Source organism: Cydia strobilella, chromosome 7, assembly GCF_947568885.1.
Source record: "Cydia strobilella chromosome 7, ilCydStro3.1, whole genome shotgun sequence".
NCBI classification, from domain to species: Eukaryota; Metazoa; Arthropoda; class Insecta; order Lepidoptera; family Tortricidae; genus Cydia; species Cydia strobilella.
The window spans coordinates 13,575,026-13,597,559 of record NC_086047.1 but is presented as its reverse complement, the minus strand read 5'-3'; the positions used below and the strand labels follow the sequence as shown (position 1 = coordinate 13,597,559).

General features: G+C 35.0%; 1 protein-coding gene across 9 annotated transcripts in view; it reads right to left on the bottom strand.

Annotated features, from left to right (window-relative positions):
• The window catches only part of LOC134743219 (3',5'-cyclic-AMP phosphodiesterase), a 597,682-nt gene that overhangs the window by 250,962 nt on the left and 324,186 nt on the right, over window positions 1-22,534 (bottom strand). The window lies entirely within an intron of this gene.

The window sequence follows — 22,534 nt, the reverse complement described above, 5'->3', positions numbered from 1 at the left end:
TGAGTGGCGGGGAGTCGGCGTCGGGCTTTGTTTCGTCGGGAGCTTCTGCGTGGGCGCCGCTCCAGAACGCCGAACCTGCGCTTGCGGCTGCGAGACTTGGCTAAAATAACGCGACATTCGCGACATCTGTCTTGGCAAATTAACTAACTCGATAATTAATCTCGACATGTCCTGATTCGTTCGTGTTTAATTGCACTCTTAAAAGGACAGAAATATGTATTTGGCCTGCATTAGATATAAATAACGTCCGGCTAAATGGCACTAAATTTAATTTTAACGTAGAAATATATTTTATGACGGCTACCGGGTGTGATACTTCAAAATCATCCCGAAATAGCGTTATGCGTCAACAGAAGAGAAGTAATGAAAAGATGAGTCTTCGAGACGGGGGCGATTAACGTGATAAACATGACTGCGGCGTTATGAATAACGATTGCCAAAGCTTCTCGTGACTAAGAGACGGAGGGATAGCCACATAGCATACCTTCATTCCGAGAAAATTAAGGTATGCAGGGCGACCTTCTACGTTATTCTTCCCGTTGTTTACTTTGCTGTTCTATAACGCCAAAAAATAAATTCTCATCTATTCATGATGGTTAAAATGGTTAGAATGTCTTTATTCTCTTACTAATCAATACATACAAATAAGTACGTATACCTGGATAGGTACAAACAAGAGGATTCTTTTATCTGCCATATACAATGTGTGGCCTGTAACAGGAGCAAAAAATTAAACTGTAGGCTGTACTCCTCATACCGACCAACATTTGTTCAGCTCTCTTCCTAATCGCTTACAGTACAAGTGTAGAAAATAAAGCTTCAATCCCTAATAGTATTTCACGGGTGGTAATCAATACCCAGGTAATTGGAAAATTATAAATATCCTATATTAGAAAACATTGTAATTTAACAGATGCCCAAAACGTGTAGACATATACAAGCTTACATCGGTAGATCAATACGGGTAAATAATTAAACTACTTATGCTGACGACATTTACGATTTTCTGACAAAATACGATAGATCCCGTTTATCTGTCCAGCCAATTACTTTGTTCAAAATCTTGATATTTCTCTTAAATACCTCATCCGAGGCCAAGTAGGTAAACTAGTACATCTAAGTATTTAAGTACTGCTAAAAAAATCTGAGTAAAGGAAGCACTTGAAAAAATTCGTAACGTATTATCATGAATCTGTATACCTTTTAAGACACATCATTTGAACCTACATTTTATGCAAAATTATAAAAGTTGAAAGAGAAGGTATAAGTAAGTAAACATAATCATTTTCACGTCACCATTTTCCTGTTATGTTAATAAAATAAAATACATTTATTTCAGACGAATAAGTGTCCATAGTTTGTTAGTACCAAAAAATACTTAAAAATAATACTTAAATAACTATATTAGTACCTAAACCTAAATGAAGCGAGGACCAGTGCCTGATTAGGCCACTGTCCCACCTCCCCGGTACTACGCTCAGGAGGCTGTGGCGGCTGTCGCGGGCTCTACGGAGCGTCGCGGCGCAGCGCTTGCGCAGCGTCGCATCGAAACCGTCGACGTGTGCGTCAGCGAACATGCCAGACGCGCTGCAATGCCGCGGCAGCCGCAACAGCACCCTGAACGCGTCATTATATTGAACCCGTAATGTATTGAGCGAGCGCTGCGTGTATCTCGATCATAAGCTGCAGGTATACAGTGATGTACAGTAAGCACGGAATAGCGTAATTTTAACTTGCGCTGTACACCGACTGAACCTGCGAGATATCATGTGATAGCCAGAGCCCTTCTCTCCCTCTCGATATCCGCATCGTCGCGCGATTCGTCTAATGATATAGTTTTAAGATTAAAGAATGATTTTAACATTTGTATACCTAAATTAATTTGTAAGTTGTTATGGATGTAACAGTTACTGTTATCAAAGATATATATAACTCCGTAAATAGATGGATACAGTCTAAGGAAAAACGTGCCTCGAAAATCGCGAAAATTTCATTCTCGATGAGATGGCGCCACTACCTTTGGCCTACTCTCGTATAGAGGGCGTTGACGGTTTTGTTTGTTATTTAACAATTTTAACGCATATCAGTGAAAGAACATGGGTCAAAATCATAAAAATAATTAATGCAAACAAAAAAAAAAACATTTATCCATATTTAAATACATTTTATCGTATTTTTATAAATCTTAATTTTTAATTTTAAAGCGTGTCGATAGATGGCAGTGAATTTACTGTGGTTACAAAATTTACTATGACAGTACCGCTCTATCTTATTATATCCTCTTTGTTGTTATGAAAAAAAGTCCCGTAGAGTTGTTTGTGGCTATATTTTTTTGTTGTAGGTTTTACTCTACTTTCGAAGGAGGATTACGTTTTTAAAGAATTCGTATACCGTGTGTATCTTTGGTATGGCCTACAGCGTACACCATTTGGCGAATTACGATGACGAGTCGTGACATCCGTTTCAGTTGTAAGTGACATTATGTGACATGTTAGCCTATAAGCTAACATATTTAAATAAAAATTGCTTGCGAAACCTGGCTTCGATCTGAATTGTAATTGCTTTTTTCGGATGTTTTTTGGCATTTAAGCGCAACTCACGCAACGAAATATGACTAAATAAGTAAAAGAATAAAGATCTTTTGATCTTAAAGAATAAAGATCTAACTCCTGTAACTGTGATTCAATACAAAATACTGATGAAATAAAATATCTTGGTATTTTAGTAGATGAAAAACTGAATTTCAAAAACCATATTCACAAACTCTCCGCTAGAATAAGGAAATCCATATTTATTTTCAAAAAGCTCCGAAACACTGCCGATGATTCTGTACTTAAATTAGTTTACACCGCGCTCTGTCAGTCTGTGATTAGCTACTGCATCACAGTTTGGGGAAGTGCGGCTAAGACCTCTATGCTGGAAATTGAAAGGGCTTAACGCTCTGTATTAAAAGTGATGCTTAAAAAACCCTTTCGATTTCCATCCATAAATCTCTATGCCGAAGCAAAGGTCTTGACCGTACGTCAGTTATTTTTAATGAAAATCTCTTTACACACACATACATTCTCAAAATTGTTGCCTTGCTATAGTTCTCTAATAAAAAGACGCATCTTTAACTTACCAATTCCAGAAGTCCGTTCCGCCTTTGGGAAACGTTTCGGGGAAAGAATCCGAGTGACCACTTACAACGCTTTGCTTAAACATTGTAACCTTAAAGACTGCACCATTGTAGAAGCTAAGATACTCTTATTTAAATTTTTACATTCACTTTCTTATGCCGAGACAGAAGATATTATAACTAAAATATTTTAGTTTAGTTTTCAATATTGTATAATTTATTTTTTATTTTTTCATACTTTCAAGTACTTCATTTAAGTTTGTTTTTTCAATACCTACTTTGTTGTGTAGTACTCTATATTTTAACTATTAATAATTTTAATTGTACCTGGTTCCCCGCGATACAGGCGTATCCTAGTGCGGAGACCCCTGACATTCAATTTCATTGATAATAAATTTATTCTTATTCTTATTATTAGTCCGGATATAAATTATTTTTACAGTATCAGTTGTTGTAGGTATTCGTCCGTCTTTCAACGTCAGAGCAAAGGCTAACGCTTAGAAAAAAAAAAACTATTTTTCTCTAAGCGTTAGCCTATCCTTAGCCTAAGCCTAAGCGTATCCTTAGAGAAAAATCTATTTTTCTCTAAGGATACGCTTTTAGCAGTAAGTAGAGGTACCTAAATATAAAAAGATTGAAATCTCTTTCTCAAATAATCTAGCAGACACGTTTTGTTAGATATAAGAACTTGTAAACCCAGCTCAAAAAAACATCCGGAGCAGGGCCAGCAATAAAAAGCTGCTATAATATTTTTAAATTAGACCGCTTAACCGTATATTAAGTAAATTAGAAAACTCATTCAGTTGTTTGCCGTATTCTTCTCCCGATTCTTGCTCAATAAATTTCATATTCAAAATTAAATTAGTCGTCATGCGTGGTGAGGCGGTATTTATTGCAGTGAAACAAATTGTCGCATATACTTTAGCTACTAATGCCAATGTATACTTTACTATACATTGGCATTAGTAGGTACATGCTATGAATTTAACATTGAACTTAATCTCCAATGGCAATTCATCGTCATCGTTTCATTCAATCGTCTTTAATGTCATCGGCAATGTGGGACAAGACGGGGTGAGGCCGGGACAGAAAACTCGTCAGGAATCAGCCGGGCTAGCACATGATTGGCGCAAGAGTACCTCGCCGCGACATAGACTACCCGTCCCCCTAGTAAAAGACGGGTAGTCTATTTCGCGGCGAGATACTGTCGCGCCAATCATGTGCTAGATAGGCAGTTGTAATAAAATATGTAAGTACAAAGAAAACGAGTCAGGCATAATTAACTATTTGTTTCTTTCGATTTTCTGACTTTTAATTTTTAAATATATTGTCGTCGTATACAGATCATTACGGCGAAATGTCAAATGCAGAGCTCGCTTAAATGATAATAATTTTGCCTCAGGCCTCTTCACTTCAGGGATTATGTCGGATTTCCACAGCGATGAAAGCAAATTAATTGAAATCTACTTAGGGCCCGATTCGCACTTATCGTATATAGATGTAATGTTTGACGTATCTTAAAGTTCGGGCCATTACACAGTAATTTAAAAAGGCTGTTTTTTTAAAACGCTGGATATGTTATGTAATAAAATTACTCATAGGCACACTGAGAACTGGGTAAAAACTGCGCTAACGTCCGTTAATTATTTTTATTATGTGTGTGAACTCCCTTACCGAAAGTTCGGTCTTCGGTATAATGAGACTGGATATATTGCAAATTAATCGGCCTACTTTTTTTTACTATTTTATAAAGCTGTTAAGGTATTAATAGTTCCAGCACAGCTATTTAATTACATGTAGTCGCACATTGCTTATTTTTAAGGAATTTGCTTATTAGTGGCAACATCATTTATCTGCAAATCTGTACCTAAGAACAAATTAAATTATTTTCTATGAAAATATTTTAATTTGTGTTATTTCAAGTAAACACACTACTATTTATTTAAACTATAAACCGAAATAAATGTCATATACGAAGCAAAAAATGACCGAGGCCTCCAGTGGGAGCTGGAATAGAATCAGCGTCCTCTGTTTACCGGACCTACCGCCACCGGTGGTTCGATTCCAGCTCTGGACACTGGAGGCCTCGGTCATTTTTTGCTTCATATATGACATTTATTTCGGTTTATCTTCAAATAGTGTGAAATTATGTCCTACATACAATTTCGCATGTACCACAATAAAAATGACGCTAAAGTAATGAAGCATATAAGGCCAACCGGGGTAATTGCAAATATGGGTTTACTGCGTCTAAATAGACTCGAATCACACGATTAGTCGGAACGCCCACTATGTTACGTTTTATTATCCAAGTAGCTCAGGCTTTTATCACTAGATGACGGGAGCTCTTGTAAATCACAATGTTTGAAAAAGAGCTTTAATATACGCAATTATCACATAGTGGCATTTAACCCGATCGACCTTACAATTTTTACCGCGTATCTAAATATTACAGTTTAAAAGGTATACTTATTGTTATTTGTGTAATATAATTTCTATGCCAGGAAAACTCTTTAAGAAAATTGCACGTTTAACCTTGGATTCTCCGTCTATTAAGGAAAACCACGCGAAAACATAATTACACATAAATAGAATCAGGCTATTAAAATGAAATCTATATTATTTTCTTTATCATCCTCTGTTCATTTAAACCTATACAGGGTGATCAATCCAAATGGGTCAGTAGGGAGAAGTCAGAAACTATGAGAGATAGTTAAATCTGTTCTTAGGAACCATGGCGTCGATTTTACATTTAATAATAATGACATTCGAACTTTTTTTAAACTCTCATACATAACCGGGAATCGAACCTGGTCAATATTCTTTATTGTAATCGTGAGTATTTGTTTGTATTATTGATCCTGAAATTTGAATAAAACATGTAATGCCATTATCATCTTCCTCGCGTTGTCCCGGCATTTTGCCACGGCTCATGGGAGCCTGGGGTCCGCTTGGCAACCAATCCCAAGAATTGACGTGGGCACTAGTTTTTACAAAAAGCGACTGCCATCTGACCTTCCAACCCAGAGGGGACACTAGGCATTCAGTTTTTTTTAAGCGCTGGTGCACTTGCAATCTGGAGGTTGCGGGTTCAAACCCCGGCTTCGTACCAATGAGTTTTTCGAAACTTATGTACGGAATATCTTTATATATCGGAACATTGTGAGGAAACCGCACTAAGGTTCCCGCCATGGTTCCTAAGAACAGATTTCGCTATCTCTCATAGTTCCTGACTTCTCCATACTGACCCATTTGGATTGATCACCCTGTAACTTTTTGGTCAGCATATTCGGGACTATAATTAATTAATTAAGTATATATTGATTAAATGGGTCACATACTAAATATGTGTAGGTCACAAATTAAGCTACATGTCACTTGCTTTGCTTCCTGGAAAAGTAATATCCTTGGATCAGATTTTTTATTTATTAATTTTGCATCGTGTGAAAAATCGAAAATATAATTTTAAGCCTAACGTGGGCGAGTTTTAATGGAAAATGTGTTTATATTTCAAAAAACCCACACAATTTACCTATGATACTCAAAGCAATTGTACCTATTACATTATGTTCAAAATAAAAGCGTGTCCTTCGACCTAAAATAATAAACAAGGTATGAAACTTGTATGATCAGTTCAGTGAGCAAGACCCATCATTCTTAAGGTGTCTATCGATTTTCAGGTGAATAATGTGTTCATTGAATATACAAATCTGAATTCTGTGGAAGCAACTTAGTCAAATGACTCTTTTTTTTTTCAATAATGGAAAAATCCAGTTCGCATTCGGAAATTCTACATATTTAATTGAAATATTATTCAGTCGCAGAGTCTACCGAATAATTCATATTTATTGTAAGTGAACAATTAAGTATAGTTGATAACCTGTACCCGTACAATCGGGGACATTCCCGGTGAAACACCTTAAGGGCAAAAAACTTTTAAATGTCTTGCAGACGGTCAGGCGATATCATAAAAGTGATGACCAATAGTTTGGCACTTAAAAACCGATGTATCTATTTTTAAAACTATCCCTCTACAAAGAAAATCGATACCCCACACGAGAGACAATAAAGCTGAATTTAACAGGGTTTAAGCATAATTATGCAGGGTTTAAGGGTAGCTTTAGGTACGCCGCCTCAAAAGCATGGAACAATGTACCACCACCTATTAGATATAAACGTTGTTTGATTATATTTAAAAAACACTGCAAACGCTTAATATTTAATAAACAACTGGAAATGGCAAATTTACGTACCTAAGTAAAAAAAAAATGGTTGAGTTATTCTACAAGATTTTCGGCACTTTATTATTTATATAAATTGTAATTTATTTTGCCCGTTTTTTTGTTAGTGGCTAATTGTATTTGTGTTGTGCAGTGAAATGTTAAGTACGGAGCTAATTTAATTTATTTTAATTGGTATCTTGGTCTAAGCTGAAAAACAGCGCTGCAGTATCAGTCATGCTGAGTTGATGCTGGCAGCATTATGCTGACGCCCAAACCATTTGTCACAGCAAATGTTTAGTTATTAAGTTACAGATATTAGGTTAAGATTATACCTATAATAGGTATAATGTTTATAGGTTAAGTAACTTTTTTATATTGTGTTTTCTATATTCGCTGTTGTGGCAATAAATTCATTCATTCATTCATTCATTTAAAAATGTGGGTGTTGAAAAAAGGTTAGCTCAGGTAAAGTTTATTGCCGCATTGTCTTTGTGACGGCCGGCATTTTCAAACTAAGATAAGGAATCCAAAATGCATCCTAATTGGTTATCTTTATGGGGAGGCGAAGCTTAGCCTAAACAATAGCAACTAATAAACTGTCGTTACTATCTATTGTTTATCTCATTACCTGTTTTTCCCTTTTCATTATTAACATAAAAATCCTAAATGCATCATAATTGGTTATCTCTATGGGAGGCGGAGTTTAGCTCGCTCGTAAGGATCGAGCTATTTTTTTTCTAAAGTGGTTCACCGGGAATGACCCCGATTGTACCATGAGTCACTGACAGTGTCAACACTGACATACACGCCAACGTCTGCGTAAATTACTTTCTAATATACATCTCGCTAGCGCTAATATGTCAGTACGAGCGAGATGCATAGGAAGTAACTTACGTTCACGCTTGTGTTTATGTCAGTGCCAAACTGGTGGTAGCCACACTGAACCTGACATTTATTATGGACATCAATAACAAGTTTAAATGGATAGATATAAAAAAAACTTATAAAAACATCTGAAATGTAAGTCTACTTCAACGTTATAAAAGCAAAATCAGCGTCGCGGCTTATATCAGCTTACCCAGTGATATGATATATTTAATTAGAGAATTGCTGCTTTTATAAAAAGTAGCAATCTCAAAGTCACCATTCTGCTGGAGAGATAATTGACTCCCCTGCAAATAAATTTAAATGTAGGGAAGGTCAATTACTATCACTGCAGCTGACTTTACTATATAAAAATCAAGAGATCATTTTAAGAATAAGAAGAATGAGAATAAGCTTCCTAACATTTTCTCAATGTAATCTTTGTAACGTTATTTGTGATAACTACATATGTAGTAGAACAGCGAGGTAAGATAGTACTGTATGTATATCCCGTAAACAGCGGCGGCGGCGTCTGCAGCCAAGCAAATTGCTCGCATTCTTTCCGCTTTATTCAAGTAACTGTTACTCAATTGTTTCAAGTTTTCTAAACAGAAACTTGCTTGTTAAATTCGGGTGTAACGAACAACTAAAGTACTGTCTTCAATATCAGGATACGCATAAAGCATACGCAGATAGATTTCTAAACAGTATGTAACATCGCAATGTTGTGAAATTTTTAGGTGATACGACAAAAGTTCTTCATTAAATTCTAAATAACAGAAGTTGACACAGTTTTCCGGTGACAATGCCAGTTCTCGCATGATTAGCCGTATGGTGACCAGAGGGAAAACTGCTGCTTTTTATTGCTATATAAGGATTATTATGTATTAAAATAGATTTGTACAACAACAGAGCAAAGTTTGATATTTATTCGAGTGCTTATTTTGAGTCCCGTGAAGCGAAAGATTCTTTAATACTCGCTACGCTCGTGAATCTTATGTAGAATTTTGATCGTAGTAAGGGTACTGGACACTAAACAAATGGTTTGAGAATCTAATAAAAAATACCAAATTTAGCTTTATTTAATGATTCTATGTCATAAACCTTAAAGTTCCATAAGAAACGTTTGTAGAAAATAATGATGTTAAATATAATTCTGAACGCACAAGTTGAGTCGATGCAATTTCAAAACGCATCATTGACATTTCATACGTCAGAAATGTCAACATTGTCAACAAAATTTTTACTTAAAAACTTCTCACGTAAAAATACAGAATTTCCAGAGTTTTTTGTTATAATATCGTAAAAAAATGAATGATTTCAGTGATGAAGATGATCTAACGCCTGTGGATGTTGCACTTTCCTCGCTATAGTAAAGGTGAAAAGATTTGTGTTACACACGGGTGCAAATGTATTTTACTTCTCGTGTGTTTCAATTCCACACTCGCGGATAAAATACAACTTTGCACCCTTGTATAACAAATAACTATTTTAATACAGTTGCTCAAAAAGTGCTACTTTTCGTGGCTGTTTAGCGTGCGGAAAGTTGGTTTTCGCAAACTAGTGCTTTTTACTTTTCCAATTTTTTTTAATTTTTACTTGTTCCAATTCATGACTACTTATTGATGAGTGTTAATATTAGTTTCCTTTAAACATCGTAATCAACATAAAAACCTACTGTTAATGTAAGAATACGAAAATATGCATATTTCATATTTTATTACTTACCTCTTCATCATTATAAGTATTATAACACGTTTATTTTTTAATGTTGAAAAACCGTTCTTAATAAGTTGTCTGAATGGAACGGAACGCCTGTCAAAGAAGAGGCGTATTTTCTTACTGCAAGAATGTTTTAAGTTTCCAAAGGCAACATTCGATATTGTTTTTATAAATATACGATACACAAATAATCGTAAATAACGATATTTAGGTAATAATAGTACAATGTTTTAATATTTACAATTGTTTCTGTCTTATAGAACATGCATTTGAAAAAAAAAACTTTCATTGAAGTGGGTTCAATAATAATAACAAAATCTATTCTAGTCGGATAAAAGCTAGAAAAACAACTCTTCATAATGTCAATGATGTCAGTGTCACAAAATTAATAATATAAAAGTTTCGAATTCCATTCCTTACTTGTTGCTGTTCTTATTTTTTGCAACTGCATTAAAAAACGTCGTTCGATACACGTGCGGATATGTCATTCTTCTCAGTGATGACTTCTCTTTCTGTCAGTGATGACATACTTTCCGCACTAGCATCGAAATGTACTATTTCACGTCACCTATTCGAAAAAGGGTTTTTTTCTTCCCCGCTAGGAGGGATCAAAGTGGCGCTTTTCTTCCCTGCTAGGAGGGATCAGTGGCACTTTTCTGTTCTAGGACACGATCTTTTTTTCTTTTTTTCATACTATTTTTTTAGGTTAAATAGGTAATATTTTGGAACATACTAATTTCCTCATAGGTGATGTGAAAAGCACTATGTGCCACATGGTAGCAAAATTATTTCCACCTTGGGCGTTAACACTTAAATCCCTCACTACGCTCATGAGTCTATTTTAGAATCCCTCGCTACGTTTAGGATTCAATTATACATAGAATCCTTCCCTTTGTTCAGGTTTCAATGTATGCCCTCGCGGTAAATATATCCTTTTGCTCCCTGGTGACAAAATCTACTATTGTTATAAAGACCTTGAATGTTATTTTTTCTGTGAACTTACGATATAAGTAAATTTTCACGTAGAGCACGTGAAAATCATGTACTTGTAAAAACAGACGATAATAATACGCAAGCCATAAGAAGTAGGACACGGAAACCGCGTAAATAAGCGTTTTCGAAGTCTTTATTTACCTATCCGGTCTCCCAAAATAAGGCTTTGTTAAAACGAGGAAAACAAATACTGTGTATAAAAACCACTATTGTTGTCCAAAAATAAAAGTATTTTATACGTTATGTAATCGATTGACGAATAATAAAAGGCAATGTTTTTCAAGTGGAGCATGTGGTATGCTCTACATCAGAAGAAGTTTGACGGTTTGTATACATACAAAATCGTATAGTTAGATTCGTTTTCGCAAGTGCGAGTCACTAATCTTCTCATAGAATAAAAAAGCAGTCGCTGGTCACTATGTCGACCAAACTGTGTAGTCAATTAAAAAAAAACTATGGATGTGTGGCTGGCTGTCGATAATGTCACATGTGTCATAGGAAAAAATGAAATGCAGTAAAGAAAACGTTTTCCCCTCTTCTTCTTCGTTTCGTTTCCGTCGTCTTCGTTTTGCTGACGACATTGTTCTCTTTGCCTCTTCTGCAGCAGAACTACAGCAAATGCTTCAAGATCTGAGCAACGCAAGGCTTCAGGCTGGACTTCAAATGAATCGTGCAAAGACCCAAGTGATGACAACAGCAGGAAACGTGGGGTCGAAGTAGACGTTCAGACTATACATTATGTATATTTACTTGGGCCAGTTAGCCTCTTTCTAAAACTAATTGAAATTAAACATTAAATTAGCGAAACTCCATGGTTTCAGGAACTGTCTTAAGATTTTAAATATGTATTAATATTATGACTTTGCTATCTCTGACTATCATCACTTTTTTACCGAAACATGTGCTAGCGTGATTCACAGAGATTAATATCAGTTTAATATTAAATAGCTTATTTAACAAATAGGAATATGTATGCTCCCAAATAAACATAAGAAGTCACGGAAGTTTCTTTATTAAAACTGAAGAAGTTTGCAAATCCCGTCTCTGAATAAAATAACAACAAACAAATGTTAATAAATGTTTTTATTACAGTTTCCGTATGTCCGGCGTCCACCATTCATCTTTCGAATATTTTAGCACCGCCATAATGTCTTCCACACATTTTTACTAAACAAAAAGAGAGTATTTGTCAAGGACGATCCTCAGCCCAGTTGCCAAGGTAAGTAAACAAAAAAAAAACTGTTTCTTTTTATTACTAGTAGTTCGCTCCGAACTGGGAACTCGCGGTTCGCCAAAAAATCACATCAATTGAATGCACCTACCTAGTCGGCAAAGGATCGAAAACCGCGTGCGATTTATTGCAAGGTCTGTGGAGCCCTTAACTGATAGATTTAAGTAACCATAGAGATTAAAATAAACTGTATCTGTGGTAAACCGTAATATTTTTTGTCAAATGCATAATACCTACCTATATTATGTCTATTTTATTTCATTTTTATAAATCATGCCAATTATTTTAATATCGTAAATTAAAAAACTATTTTATAAATGTGCAAACCGAGCACTTTCATTTAATACCAAACTCTACCATAATAATTACCTTCTTGCAAATAAGATGACCAGAATCGCAAGACCCCTCACAAATAGCTTTATGGCCTTCTAGGCTCTTCTAGCTCCATAATTTATAGCCTGCTCATAATTTAACGTCTAAAATATAATGCCTTCTTCTATATGTTTACCGAATTTAATTTAAATTAGAACAAATTTACTTAAGTTATTGTCCATCAAACTATCCTCTGATAGTTTAGCTTAAAAACATCGAAATGCCGGGACGTGCCCCTAGGCAGCCGTGTGTTCCAAGTTGAATGTAAGAACTTCACTTCGCTTCGCTCCCTCGTTCGATAAACTTGGACTAGCCTAAGGTAACTGATGTTACGTTATAACGATGACACTATCACGGATCACAAAATGGATTAATATGTTGGTATTGAAAGACAAAGTACAGAGGCTATCTACAGTCAAAGAGTATATTAGTAATTATATAACCTTATTGAGAAGTTCCTATGAAGAGAGTGCGATTTCTGCAGTTGACTGTATTAATAATAAATATCTAACGATGCAATTTACTTCGCGTTACACGGGTACGATCGAGCAAGCGAGCTGAAATTTATCAGCTATCAACTTCATTTACATAAGCTGAACTATTATTATGTCAAGACCTTTGGTTGGAAATAGTCAGTGCATGGTGGTGCAGGCACGCGAAGGTAACGGTTTCCGTCCCGGCGATGCCTATCTATCCACCTTATCCACCAAGTAGTCTGAGAGACAGAAGCTACCTTATATTCGTCGTCACTTATCACGTATTTACGTTCAGAAGTCACCTAGATTTGAATATTATTGAAGCTACTGAACATAAACACTTGTCATTAACCTGTGTCCTTTCTGGAAAATTAAAGTTTTAAGAGACTTTATATTCCTTTCTCTGTTTACGACATAAAAGGTAACACTCAAAAACTAAACTAGAAGGCATATTAAATCACATGTAAAATCGGGTCTATCCCGAATTTATTTTGTTACCTTTAACTGTTCTGTTTTGTTGTTTAACTGTGTGTGTACTTTTTTGTTCTTCAACTGGAATGAACGAAAAATCGTTATCCATTAATTTCGCAATATTTAATGCCATTTCGTTCATTCCGCTGCTGAGGGAAAACGTTTAGCTTAAAGGTTGAAGAAGTATTCTATCATAACTTATTTAAAAAAAACGATTATTTAGTTACCAGCCATATTTTTTTGTTGCACAAGTAAGAATTTAAGCTGATAAGCAGTTAATGTGTTCAAATTTTCAAAATAATCTTATTCGCTTTTGTTCTCGTCTACAAATGGCTCATTTGACAATTTCTGCTGGTTACTTTACCTAATCTATCCACAAGCAACTACTTTAAAGATGTTGTTGCCTATCAGTCTATATTTCACCTTGCTTTATACACCCTGCCCTAGGCCACGGATGACCTCACAGGGCGCGTGCCTATTCATTTGCTATCTCTGACATACTAAGGGACTTCACGCCAGGGCTATCTTGTCCTCGTTCAAATGTTAACCCTGTCTTTTGAAGAAAAGCAGTTTACGTCAAAGATTGAAGCCTGATTGTGAACAGCTAAATGGGTGAATTCCGTTTTTATACTCTTAATTATTCCGATAAAACTTTACGATTCAACAAACGGTACAATTTCCGTGACTTTAAATGCGCCTTAACTTTTCTATATATAACTATTAAATAAATAAATAAAAAACCCCTAAGACTAAGACTTAAAAAACCCTAAAAAGGTAAAAAAAATATAGGATAGTTTTTATTACTAGTCTTCTTTGTGTAGGAGGTTAAAAATAATAATAATAACTCCTACAGCAATGTGAAATATTGCTTTGCAATTCCACACTGGCTATTCAGCGTGGAGCTGGTATAACAGAGCTAGAATACTTATCGACATAATCAAAATTCAGGGTCACGTCTAGCGTGGTACATACGATCTCATAACTTACCTAATATAATAATGTTCGAACTTGAGCTTGGTCCAATGGTGTGTGGTGCCTACCACAATCGACCTTTGTACACGCATAGCTATTTGGTTCAAATTAGGGCGCTGCTTGGGAACATTATTAGTTTTATCGAAGTTTGCGTGACCTTTTCCTGGCATTATAGGGTCACAAATACGTCAACGATTTCTTAATTTGTCAATTGTGTTGTGGGTACAAATACAGTTACACACAGCTATACAGTTACAGTGTGTAAATCCAATATATCATCATCATCATAATTCTTAAGAGCCTGGCTCTTGTTGGTGTCTTTTAAATCCAATACGGGCAATAAATTAAACCAGATATAAAATGTATCCGTGTAATAATTAAGTTTTTAAAAGTTACACTTAATTATGACCCCGTAATTAATTTTTGAAAATTTACCAAGCAGCAATGTACTGCAAACATTACGCGACATAAAATGACATGACATTACGGCATACGAGCTTTTTAAAGTAGCTGCCAACATGTGTGTTGTTTTACATTGCGGGCCGCACTATTTTGTATTGTTAATATTTTCATTGTATTTCTAAGAAAAAAATATCTCAATATACTTCTTAGGTCCTATGCTAACCGCCGTTTCAATATTCGCCCGTATTTGATTTATACACTGTATCTAGCCGCCCACTAATCAAAACTTGCCAAGACAAATGGAATTCTGATTTGTAAAAATAAAGATTGAAAATAAAATGGAACGGAAGGCCTTTTTATAGGTCTCTGGGCGGCTACAGGATGAATTATAGAAAGTCATTTGAAAAATACTTTAAATCTTTACTAACAAATCGTCGTTGTAAACACATCAGTGTAGAAAATGACAGTGATTTACTTAATAATACATTTTAGTACCATGTTAAGTATAATCGACATCAGTTTACAAAATTGATATATAAATGTCGTTAAATTAATTGATAAACGGGAAATCTCTTTTGCTATCCTATCTCAATTCAACTATGTTTTGTGTCAGCACACAAAAACATGTGATAGGCAAGAGAATAATAAGAAAATATCATAGAAACTCTATTTATTACTAGCAGCAGCATATTAAATTTTTCGAAGGGGTCGATTAAAAGAGTAATATTCTTCCTAGTGATAAAATAAACGCCCACACTCAGGAGAAAATCGTGAAAAATTGGCTATACATAACCACTTTTTAGTAAAAAAATATTAAAAGTTTGCAAACAGGAGCGATAGTCGAAAGGAACACTAAATATATCAAAACGGGTCACTCACGTATATGTCGAAATTAGCTCGGCATGATTCACTCCGTACCGAGCAGCATCATAGGGAGCTCGCGTTGGCAAACCGGCGCAGACCCGTTTATTGTACTGTGTCTCACGGAAGTTTTGTTAAAATCAACATCTCATTACTTTTAAATGCGACTAGCTTAATAAGTAGTGTTCAAGTAGTAACTTAAAATCCGGGTCAAATTCCGGGCATTTGTTAGTGTTATGAAAGAATTATATTATGTATTTGTATTCATATATCATTTCATCTCATTTTATCTGTCTATTATTATCGTCGTTACAATTTAAATATTTGAGATTCCCGTGTATGTGATTTGTTCCCTGATATACTACATAGCTACTACATACATAGTGATCTTGTCAAAAAGCAAAATACCTAAGCACTGCAGAAATCACTCTTGAAGCCACTAAATTTAAGAAGCGATGACTAGTTTGCGATTCGATAAATTCTTTTTATATAATTTCAACTTCAGTCCGCACACAAACTCCAAAAATGCACGGAGCTAAGCAAACGGGAATGTGCAATGTTCGCCGCGCCTTGTAAAGGATATGTGGGTATAAAAATAAGAACCGGTCACCTTGATAGTATAATTATATTAACGTAAAATTAAAGGTCGTCATTTGTACTGAAGTTCGTTAGTCTTGAGTGTACTAAATCTGTCTCCACTTTTATTTCCACTGCCTTTACTCATTTTGGCGTCAATGCGTCATACAACAAGAATGTTATAAATGGACCCTCATTTAAACACAGTCCTTTTAACTATTCATTGTTAGAAATAGCTTCCTTATTCCTAATGTAGAGACCATGAGCCAAAAGGTATAATTATGTCTATGATACAAGGAGCCTATAACAAACAGATCAGATATTTAAAAAGTAATTTTAATAGGACATTAAAAAAATAATTATTCCTATAGTAAATTGAGATAAATAAATGTCACATAAATGAATAAAGAGTCGCTGGACAAGATGAGTCCTTGAATGGAGGTCCAGAGCGGACACCCGAGGGAGCAGTAGACCACCGTAGCGCTGGGTGGAGGACATCCGACGACACGGAGGTCGGGACTGATAGACGCGAGTGAAAGAAGAGGGAAGAGGTCTACATCCAAGATTGGATCACCAAAAGGCCACAATGACGATAATAAATGAATAAAATAACAAGATATCCAGTGCCTGAGACCGGATTCTACCTTTATAAAATTGTGACTTTGACCTATATTAATAAAAATGTAATAATAAAATGTAATGTGCATATGATAGACGCTCGGCAACATGTGTTAATAACAGCTTTGGGATCGATATAATTCTACCCTATCACCACATGTCACATGTTTGACGCCAAAGCACAATGTGCTACCTCAGCACCGACCACCGCTGCCTAGCCCGTAAATTATACTCGTCCAAAATCACGTCAGTAATATTTTTTATATAAATATTAAACGCATCTTATACCGCACGGAGCGGTATAATAACTGGAAGTTTTCGTTGTAAATATGTTCTTGTTGCATTGTGAGAAACTATTTCAACTAACTATATCATTGAACTTCCCCTCGTTTTCTCTAGAAGGGCACTTGAATCTAGGCAATGATTAAAAAAGTTTATTTAAACTTAAATCGATTACCAATTTTGCGTTCAATGAAACCTAAATGAATTTTAAAATACTTGCTACTTTGTATTTAGTAAGTTAACGGGTAAGTCTTGGTAACTTAGTTAGCGACAGTAAAATTTTCCACTTTTCCTTTATTTCGAAGCATTGTGGTATCGTTTGCAGATGTTTCTGCTTAGTACAAAGTTTATTTAAAAATACTTTATCCGTATTTTTACATTAAAATAACACCTGGTTAAAAACGACAGCTCATTTACAAACTACAAACATAAAATATACGTATGGTCTGTTTATTAACGGAAATAACGGTGTGTAATGTTTGAGGTGGGTTGAATTCAGGGGGCCGAACTTAGTGAGACCGACATTTTGATTGATTTTACAGCATTTGGGCAAAGTAAAGGTAATGTAGTGACAAATTGGTTCACATCCATTCTGCCTTCGAATATTAAATACCTATCCAACACACCAGACAATCATATTTTGTGATTTTATTACATTGTACCAAACGAGAGAGAAACTGTTTTTGTTACGTAGATAATATGACCTTCATTATACATACTTGTACATACCTAGTAGGTACTAATCTACAAATAGGTATATGTCAACCAAAGTAGGTATCTATCTACCTACCTAATACAAGAAAAACCCTTAAAACAGATACTTAAGTAATGTTTTCTCGTCAGAATAAAATGACACAAAAGAATATTTTAGTACTTTTCTTTTCATAGAAACACGTAGATGTTTTCCGTGAGTTTTTTTCAAGATTCTCAATGGACACGCCGAGGCTTGACATAGGAGAGACAAGTAATGTCACGCTCAGAAGTTTTTTTTATAACAAGACTTAAAATACAAATGAAAAAAAAGTCAATAAATATTAGTAAGTAACTAATGAAATAATATAAATATAGGTACCTATTCAGTATTATTGCCTAAAGCAACGTTTAGGTATATGACTAATATGTTTCTGATTGGCTTGTGTTTACAGATAATGAATATAATGATATCTTGGGTCAGCGTCTATTTCTCTTTTATAACATGCGGAATATTTCTAATATCGAAGTCTTATCATTATTAAATAATACATAATAATATTCGAAGTATATGCATCTTACAACTAATTTACTATGATTTTGACTCAACTAGTGAGCTCTAGTTTGAGGTCTATCTATAAAGTCTAAGGTAACTTAAGTAAGTTTGAATGGGCTTATTTAAGTAGGTATCTGATATTATTTCAACCGGTGGCCTTTATACATACTTATGTATTTTTATTGTACAATTTTCATATAAAATGGAGTTCTCAAGAAATATACTACGGTATGCTAATTTGAGCGAATTTCCCACTCAAAAATTGCTATTTAAAATAACCCCAAAAGGGGGTATCTTTGTTAGCAAGTGTAGTGCTTTACGAGAACTTTAAATAGTGACCCAGAATAAATAAATAAATAGCTGATAAGATATTTTTCTTCTGAAATCTTTATAGATCTATTTATCAAACACCGCGCTGTTCTAAATGTAATTTAGCCACTCGCGAAAGGCTGAAAATTAATCTGAATCACTTCCTGCTCCATCACGATGAGAGGGCTAATGTATTTATTATCGATTGCCCACCGGCCGGCCGCCCACTTGCCTGCACTCAATTAATACTCATAGGGTAGGACGGGGACGTTTGAAACATTTTGTTTGACCGCCTGTAACTATTTTATTTTTACAGTTAGAAGGGTATGTGCCTGTATTATTAAAGGTTATTTATTTAGTTTTTAAATAAAATGTGCCTGAAAAGCCTATCGCCCATGGTTACGTAATGGTAGGGAATTAAAGAGAATTTGGAAGAGTGGTACAATTGACCCCATAGGTGTGAACTGAAACACTATGTGGGGACGTTTGAAACACCTTAATATATTCGGCAAAATGAAAGATATTTTGTTATTTCTAATCTTGTTGAATAGCTATCACGATATTCAATGAGATCAACTAAAAGTTCGCAAAGAAATTACAAACATTATACAATTTATCTGCGTCTGAAGACCTTGATCAATGGGATGCAAAAAAAAAGTAAGACATCTAAACTTCTTTGTTGTGTTTACCTTATTTACACATATAGCTTAATCAAACGTATTTTAATGTAACAACAAGATATTACGATAAGGCCCACTTGCACCATTCCACTAACCCGGGGTTAACTGGTTAAACCTGGAGTTACCATGATTATCAGTACAAATTGACACTAGGTTAACGGTTTAACCGCTTATCCCCGAGTTAGTGGGATGGTGAAGTGCCTAAAGAATTTTAGTAGATATACATAATTATGTTTCATACAAAAGTCAAAAATTTCAATTATAACAATGTTCAAATGTATGTAAAATCACAGTCACTCCCTTTTTCACACAGCATGTATAATTTTGAAAAAAAAAGTCTAAATATCAATAATCAGCTATTTGTAAGACTTGATTTGAAACGTTTCAATCGTCCCCAAGTACGTTGTTTCCACCGTCCCCACGTCACATGTTTTACCTTTACTTCAAGGACCAATATTCTTTACAAACAACACTTCATCGCTGTTTAATGGCACTTACAATATTCCATAATTCCCATCCAAAACAGCAAAAGAATTCAAGTAGTCAAAATACATAAGTAAAAAAACATTAAACGAAAAAGTTTACGAGCACAGGTCCTTCACTTTATACCGCGAAATTTTTGTACGGCTCCTCAAGACTACTGCGTTGCTCGCGTGCTCGAGCGCCATTGGTCCAGGATTTAAGAATAACTGACCAAAAAATAGCCCGAGTATTGCGTCACATGCATAGGTATTGTAATTTTCAAGAAATTTTACGTTTCAATCATAGCGTGTTTCAATTGTCCCCGTCCTACCCTACTTATAATTTCAGCGATCCAATCGTTCGGAACTCACATCGAGTCTAATTAAATCAAGAGCATTTACAGTCCGATCACATCTTATAATTAACATACATAATACAGTATAATGACTATAATGAGGTTACTAGATGAACTCCGCTTTCAGTATGTTGCGAATTTTGACCCGCGGCCTTTTGATAATTTTCGAATTAAAAAAATCCTGTCAGTATGTGTTGTGTTTTTTTTCGTAATATCAAAGTAAAGCAGACGTAAATGACCATCGTTCAAGCGAATTCTGCACCTCATGTAAAACTCAAATGTTTTAAGCTGAAATTTCTGAACGCTAAAGCCATTCATTATGTCATATCTAATATCTATACAAAGATTTTATAACACAATGATATTAGTTAACGGTATCTATATACCGGTTAAATTTTACCAGTAAAATCTTGCCACAATTTTGGCTGTGATGACCGACCCTCTTAGAAAATGTTATCTCGAACAGCTAAGTGAATATTTACCAGTAGAATAAATTAAAAAGTCACAAATTGTCGTAGTTGACATTCTGTTGGATGGCTCCTGATTCTGCGAGCCGTATTACTTATCTGTTTTCATGTCGTGAATCATGATTTGTTTAACCTTTTCGACACCGTGTCAAACACAAAAGCTGTCACTCGGACGCCACGTCATCGAACTGAAATTGAACTTTATGCACATGCACGTAGGTCTATGTTGCTCTGTGGTCAGTGACGAACTAATCCGTCTTTGGCGTTGGACCTGCGGTGCTGATATATCCGTCATTGGCGCCCAAAAGATTAAAAACGGACATTTTACTCGAAGACTTTTCTTTTTTTTTGTAGCAATGCGACGTTTGGGGAATATGGAATACCCCAAACGCTATGCTGCTGCTGTTGTATCAGGTTTCGCTGCATTTAGTAATTGAAAAATCAATAACATGTCGGTACTGTACATACGCAAATAGAAATTTGTAAAAATGTATATTTCAAGTCAATTTAGATATTATTGTAAAGTATAATGATTTCAAAAGTATACAAATATACCTACAATAAAGCAATCGACAATGATTTTGTCTCGAACAAATTGCTAAATAAAAACCTAGACAAAATACTAGTTGGATTTTATAGACATACACTGTTCAATTTTTCAATAAACTTGAGTCGTTAGTTTACAATGTCTAATGCATCAACAACATGTTTGTCTTCGGCTCCTTGCTACTTGGCCTATCGACATTAGGCACGCATGTAAATCGACTTCGTGTCGTGATTACTTGTCCTTGACTACTCACATGTATTGTCATTTTAGTATGCGTTAAGAGAAGGGCTTAAGAGACGAGAATCTGATTCATTTGCTACTTTATAAAAAAAACGTACATGAAAGTGAGGTAGGCGGGATGTTTGATGTTTTATCGGATGTTTAATAAGGACCGTTATACTTATTCAACTTATATTTATCTCATCAATAATAAATAATTAAATAAATATTATACGACATTTTTACACATTTTAACTAAGCCCCACGGTAAGCTCAAGAAGGCTTGTGTTGTGGGTAATCAGACAACGATATATATAATATACAAATACTTAAATACATAGGAAATAGCCATGACTCAGGAACAAATAGTATCTGTTAATCACACAAATAAATGCCCTTACCGGGATTCGAACCCGAGACTATCGGCTTCATAGATTATAATAGATTTTAACAAATCTCCCTTAAAACTTAGCATCCCATACTTACACTTCCTTCGGCAGAAACTAGGTACCAGTTAAGCTGCATCAAAGTCGCATTGTCATTGCAGATGGCTGATCATAAAAGTACGTAACTCACGACTATATGTACGTACTCGTATTAGACACATGCGTTCGGTCTTTGTCAGAAACATTGTGCAACGGGCATGGGCTGGGCTTACCTAACTATTGTAATACTGCTAATTGCAGCTTAACATAACATGACTAAAATCCATACGTTTTCATACTATCGACTCTAACGAGCATTAAAGAAACGATGCGCCAATTATATCCTTCACCGAATCGCGAGATAACTGAGTAATTAGTAATTATAATAGTTTATGTTTTAAGGCTTTTTGAAGCCTTTGCAACTGGCAAACTGTAACTGTGGAAAACATTAGCTTAATTGTATACAGTACAAATAATAAACATTTTTGTTTCATTACAAACTGAAATAGACGTCATATCATATAGACTCAATAATTAATTCTTTAGTATACTATGACATCAGTCTATTCAAGTGTAAGTATTTAAACACGCAAATCAAAATATTCAATAAAATACTTAATTTGATGCGGTTCCTTAGTTGCAT